Source organism: Hydra viridissima, unplaced genomic scaffold (genome assembly GCF_058129835.1).
Source record: "Hydra viridissima isolate aposymbiotic clone 2 unplaced genomic scaffold, HvirCarnegie_v1 scaffold_1, whole genome shotgun sequence".
NCBI lineage: Eukaryota > Metazoa > Cnidaria > Hydrozoa > Anthoathecata > Hydridae > Hydra > Hydra viridissima.
The window spans coordinates 36,636,517-36,643,473 of NW_028324300.1; the positions used below are offsets into that span (position 1 = coordinate 36,636,517).

General features: G+C 27.2%; 1 protein-coding gene across 4 annotated transcripts in view; it reads right to left on the minus strand.

Moving 5' to 3' along the window:
- The window catches only part of LOC145192501 (uncharacterized), a 158,688-nt gene that overhangs the window by 31,641 nt on the left and 120,090 nt on the right, over positions 1-6,957 (minus strand). Inside the window, exons 1-2 of one of the 4 annotated variants that reach the window (XM_090083624.1) lie at positions 4,075-6,166; positions 2,588-2,651 (exon numbers count right to left, since the gene is read on the minus strand). The exons of 2 other annotated variants lie outside the window; for them this stretch is intronic. The gene's annotated coding sequence lies outside the window, so the exon portion shown is untranslated. Of the gene's footprint in view, positions 1-2,587; positions 2,652-4,074; positions 6,167-6,957 lie in introns of those variants that run through there. One more of the 4 variants, XM_090083618.1, reaches the window with a different exon arrangement.

The following is a 6,957-nucleotide window of genomic DNA, read 5'->3' on the forward strand; positions in this document are numbered from 1 at the left end:
TATTGTTATTGTTATTATTATTATTATTATTATTATTATTATTATTATTATTATTATTATTATTATTATTATTATTATTATTATTATTATTATTATTATTATTATTATTATTATTATTATTATTATTATTATTATTGTTATTGTTATTATTATTATTATTATTATTATTATTATTATTATTATTATTATTATTATTATTATTATTATTATTATTATTATTATTATTGTTATTATTTATATTATTGTTGTTGTTGTTGTTGTTGTTGTTGTTGTTGTTGTTGTTGTTGTTGTTGTTGTTGTTGTTGTTGTTGTTATTAATATTATTATTATCATTATTTAAGTTACTTGGTTCGTAACCTTTCGGAAATTGTATCTTGATTCAAGTTATTGTAGACAAGTTCTTAAATATCTCACGGACAAAAGAACTGCGTTTTAAATTTTCAAATGTGGATGTCCACTATGGATTATTTTAATCCGCACTTTTGTCAATTTTAAAATATTTGAACCTGACACTAGACTGGTATGGTGATAGACTGATACTTATTTATGACATGGGAAAAAATTTCTTTATTTTAGCGATATTCTTTTCTTTAAAAGATGAAAACTTTTATTAAAAGGAGATTTGTAAATCAGATGAAATTTTCGCCTACGCCCAACTTTAATTTACCTCTAAAGAATTCTAACTTATATTCAGACTGTCTGGACCTGAATCTAAACCAACCTAAACCTGCTGAAGCTCCATTTCAAATGAGTAATGAAAGTTTTATGAACATGAAAAAATTTTCTTCATTACTTTAATTTCGACATCTTTTGATATTTAAAAATATTTTTAAGAATAGGTAGGTTTATCTAAGACCGTCCCATGGATTAAAGAAAAAAAGTTTAGAAGATTTATGCAAAGAAAGGTCTACAATGGAGGTTTTATGTGCTTAATGCTGTTGTAGAAGTACAGAGGATGCAAAAGATCTTGGAAATCGCCTGTCTGCAGCACAGAAAAAAATACTGCTCTTTTAGAATCTGCTTACCAAGAACGTGGACTTAGGTCTAATTCTTGATTTCAAAATCTTTACATATTTAAGGTAATACAAAAGTCAACAGGAATATGGCTATTAGTACACTTGCAACAAGTCACATTTTGCTCCTTGACATTGATATCATTCCTAGTGCTACTTTGTACTATGATGTAAAAAAACAGCACATACCACAAAAGCTGGAAGGTGAGGTGAATAACTGAAGAAGTAAAAGATTAAACGGCAGTCAGAAGAAATGTTAATGAAACGAAAACTTAGGTTTTAGCCTTTTTCAAATAAAGAAAAAGAAGAAGAATATAAGAGGAAAAGTTGATAAAAACAGTATTAGACACTACAAAAAGAGTAAGAAAGTATTATATAAAATGTTGTTAACGTAATGAATAAAAGAATGTTAACATTACTAATAGAACGTATGTTGAGATATTATTAAGAACGTATATTGAGATATTACTAATAGAACGTATATTAAGATATAAAGTATACAATAGAATGCTATGAGGACAGAAAATACAACCTTAACTCTTTAACTATTAAAACTTGCCCTTTTCTAACAAAATAATCCCCCAAACCCTCAACATCAACCCCAGCCTCCACATACCTTCCATATAACTCCATATCTCCCTTAACTTCCTAAAACCCATCTATAACCCATTATACTAATACACTAGATAAGCAACATTATTAAAAAGGCCGCCCTCACAAGATCAAAGCAAAAATGCCCTGCAATAGAAAAGAATTGAGGAGGCCGTCTGTAATGTTGCTTTCTAGTACAAAATAAATTTTGATATTAAATTAAAGTCGTAACAAAATAAAGTTTTATTAAAGTTCAATAGCTGTCGAGAAAGATCCTGAAAATTTTGACAGCAGTCTTCAAATCCATCTTCTTTGTTTTCTCTGCTTCAACTGCAAGATTCATTCAATTACTAAGTCTAGACTAGCAAGTAGTAATTTAAATTTTAAACAAATTCTAGTTATGAAGATGATTTCTTGTTGGAGCAGGAAGTAACAGGAAATGTAAGAACTAATTGTTACATCTTAGATTTGAGTGGATATAGTTTATCTGATTGTAACAAGATAAATAGTAAAACGCAGATTATAATCTTGATTTAAATGTAAGATAAAATTTAGGTTTCGACTGCCCGGTGTGAATCAAAGGAATGTTAAAATAGAAGATTATCGATTTCCAGGTTTTTGTTCATCGAGGTCATCCATGAAAAGCTCTACAGCACCTTCAATTTTTTCAACTTTGTAAATTGAATTTACAGTTAATTGAAGAAGACAGTAGCTAAAATTTAAATGAACAAAAAACACAATTTATTTCTCTCTAATTTATAATCCTTGATTTAAAACGTTTTGGATATTTAAACAATAAATAAAGTATTCGAATTTATGACACATTTGATAAATATTCGAAAATTTCTTGCAGCCCCACCTTTTGTTTGTTGTTTTTTTCTTTCGAATATTTCATAAAACCAACCGCATTCAAGCATTATCCCAATCACTCATCATTACACAGGTACTACAATAACTTTATTATGTTAGCAATATATACGCACCTTAAGCTGGTAATTTATTTCTTCCGTAATTAATCCTGTTACGATACTTTTATTGATATTTAAACTAAAGTATGTAGACAAGCATTTCACTAGTTGCATTAAAAGTATAAAATATCCTTATATATATATATATATATATATATATATATATATATAAAATACGGAGTAAAAATCATAAGTAAATATACTGACAAAAATTAACTAAATGACTTTTACTAATTGTCATGTACTACCTTTAAAACAAGAGGTGCGTTTTAACTATTCAATTAAAGTTAAAAAAACAATATGTTTTCTTTATGGTAACCAAATATATTTTAAAAAATCATATTAAAATTTACATCTAAAACATCTGAAAAGATGTTATCGTATCAGTAACATAAAATATTCTTTACACAGATCTTATGCATTGTTTGCAACAATCACAAAAATTTTGTTCAACTATTTTTTTAAGAGAGTTCTGATCATCCCCGGCTACTGTAGCACGATGCCTCTGATTAAAGGTCTCTACATTAGCCAGTTTTTTTTGTGATAAATGCTTTATTGGAAATGCTGTTTAAAAACTACAGTATACAGGGCCTTCGGAAGAGTCGAGAGAGTAAAAAGTAAAGCAAGGGGCACATAAAAAGTACCTACTGTAAGGTCCGAGTTACAATTACATTTCTTAAAACATTGAACGCGAAATATTTTTGTAATTAAATAGAGTTTTTGTAACATAAATTTAATACTTATTATTTAAACAAAAGTTAATAGAAATTAAGGTGGATATAAATCTTTAGAGGAAGGAGGAGAAATACCCATTCTGCCTCTAATTTCTGTACAATTCTAGGTCCGACGGACCTAGAATTGAGCAGAAACTGGTTACTTTTCTCTATAAATAATGAGTACTTAGGAAGTTTGTTACTTCGGAATAAATATTTGCATTTATGTAAATTCCTCTAGTTTGGATTGGCAAAATCTAATCGTACACAAAATTTTAAAAAGTATTAAAATACACCGGACAAAAAAAAATTATTAAATTACTTTTTAAAAGTAATAATGTTTTTAAAAAATTCTTTATCATAAACTTTTATTTTGAAAAAGGAATTTGTTTGAATTTCTATATTTTAAATATTTTCTCAAACTTCAAGGCATTTTAAGATTTTACTTTATAAAGCAAAAAAAAAAAAATGTCCTGTAGTTTTTTGAATTGAAATATTATTGATTTTCAAGATGTTGTTTTATAAAAGTTAAAAAAAAAATATTAAAAAACTTATTTTTAAATATTTTAATATTTAAAAATTTATCTTCAAATATTCTTTTTACACTTTTTCTGTTTTTCTGAAAAAAATTGTTTACATAGATTTTTAATTCAAAAAAATCCTTTTGGAGCATGGTACACCTGGAAATGGATCAACCATTTTCTAATGATGATCCAATTCTTACATGAAGTAAAAAGAATTAAGAATGAAAAAATTCTAATTTCTTATCTTGAGTAATAACAAACATACCTTTCCTTCTAAGAATATATACTAGATTACATATACCAAGATATATTTTAGACAATACTTGGGTTCGTTGAGTAAAAAAGAATCATAAACAAATCAAACTTAGATAATTTTAATTTAATTTCACTTCGTTAAAATTTCAAATGAAAATAGAATATTTTAAATGTTTTATGATTCAGATGATTTATTGATGAGCCTTGAAAATCTATCAATCTATTTATCGATCGCACGCATTCTTCACCATTATAATCCGATCTAACATGTTGTCTATGATCATAACAATGGTTGCATGAAAGAAAACACTCAAAACAAGTTAATAATAAAAGGTTTACATCTTTAAGAAAAAAAAGAATATGAAAAAAAAAAAGAAACGCTAAAAGTTATTCAGCTCAACTAAAAATAAATCTAAAAAAAATTAAAATTCTTAGGAACTCAAAAATCATTACAGCATAAATCATTAGAAAAGATGGCTTTTCTAACTGAAGTTTTAAAAGTTTAACATGCTTGAACAGTTTTCTAAAAGAGCTGTTGTAAACCGAGTCGTGATTAATGGAAGTTGATTATTTAGGTGAAAATCATTAAAAAATTGCAATTCTTCTGACCAAGACATAAGTAGTTCCAAGATAAATCTAAAAGTAAACATTTACTAGAGAACTACTAATTAAAAATACGAAGTAATGATACTTCAAGCTTTGGTAACCCTTTAAACAGAAAAAGGGAATTTTTTTTAAGCGAAAGTCAACTTTTAACGATTCCCTATTTCATTACCAAAGTTTAGGTACATCTTTTAAAGGTTAATTGTAAATTTACAACGAAAGTTTGATACTTTGAAAATCGATGTTAATGAAAATCAATGTTTGTTTATATTTATCCTCTTAAGTATGTTTTACGAAAATTTAATAAAATAGTTTCAAAAACTATTTAAAAAGTAAAACAACTAAAAAAGTTGAAATAAACCATTTTACAACTATTTATATATATAGGTAACAATAAATCCAAGGAAAAATTAGTAAAATTTTATAGAAGCAACACTTGTTATTATTATTATTGTTGTTGTTGATGCTGTTGTTGATGTTGTTGTTGTTGTTATGTTTTATTTTAACAGGTTTTGCAGATGACAAGTTTGTTTGAATATTAGAAACAAAATAGCATTATAAATATTTAGGAATCGTCCACAATAGCTTTCAATTACCGTGAACAACTTCTAGATATTCATAATGAAATATAAAAATCAAATTTGTTTAATTAACATTTACAAACATTTTATGATGTTTAATAGTTTAACTAATAGATTATATGTTTATTTTTCCAGCGCTTTTAACTTTTTGAACTACCATTTTTCAATGAAATTTAAAATTGTGCAGTGAAAATAGAGTCGTAATAGTGAAATCAATGAGATCTGTGTGCGTCATAGAAGAGTCTTTCCTGATTGGCCAAATTAAAACATGACGCTTTGCGTAAACAAAGAATAAACAAACATGGTTCTGTATCAGAAATAGCGGATATGTTGAAAACCGTTGGTAAACTTAATTTATGGCAGCAGATGTTCCCATAACTTTGAGCAAAGATGTTTTTACATAATGAAACGTTTTTACTGTATACAGGGCCGCCTATGAGAATATAAAATATTGAAGTCAAATAACCAACTTTTTTTAAATTGAATAATATAGAAATGCTGCCCATCCAGTCAACCTCACTCAACCTGACTTTACTGGGAAACTACAATACGCTTTCTTTGATGTTGTTTTTTTACTGTTGTTTACCTTCGCTTTATTATTGCATTCAGCAAAAAATAAAGAGGAAAATTTTCCTTCTCACTGTCTAATACCTATGATCACGCATCTTATAGCTGCATATTGTTAAGTATGAGCCGAGCTTTAAGGATTGTTCTAGTTACCAGGTGCTATGTTTTTTTTCTTCTAGTTGACAACACTTTTCATTGAAGGCGCAAACCTAATGAAGAGTTGATCACAATTTTTGTAAAGTAAAACTCTCAGCGGACTATAAATTCATCAAAATTATCAACAATTCCACACTTTAACTGCGCCTGTCCCCTTTAACATTGATTTTGACGGTTCTGTATTTTTAAAAAGAATTCTTTGTATGTATTTAAAAGCATACGATGATTAAATCTGCTTTGAGTTATTTTGATAAGAAGGCTTTGTTTTTGTCGCCAGGAGTGTTTTCTGATGACGTTCAAGGGAGGATCAAACAAATGTAATTTGTCTAAACAACTTTTTAGAAACTTATTTAGGTTACATTAGATATTCTATTTTTAATTGTATGCAATCAGCAACCCTAAACATTTTAAAAAATGGTTTCTAAGAGCGGTAATGCGTTTCCAAGTTATGTATGTTCTAACCATTTCCTTAGAAATAGCAGAAAAGTAAAACTAAACGACCGACCTTTAATTGGAGACAATAAAAAGCTAAAAATAAAAAGTTACACATGAGCATTCCTAAGTTAATGTCACTGTTGTTTAATGTGCTACTAGCTGATATTCTTCAGGTACAAATATTGGAAGATAGATGTGTTTATACTTCAGCAACTTCCTAATTCAATCCCATTGAAATAGCAAAAAATACCATTTAATTCATGTTTAAGATTATGAATTTAAAACTTGCTGTAAATATTCTTTGATGTATCACATTTTTTGGTCATTCTAATTGTTTTAGAATGAAATTATGTTGGTACCTGGTGGATCCCATCAACTGCATTTAGGTGGTCTCCTTCAAGGGTTTTATAATATCAAAGCATAGATGCGATGCATCTTTTATGATTCAACTTTCATAGATTTTTGAATTATTTCAAAAATGAAAGATTATGAAAAGTTAGTTCACTTTCAAACGACCAAGAACATTGCTCTTCTTGGTTGTTTGAACTAAT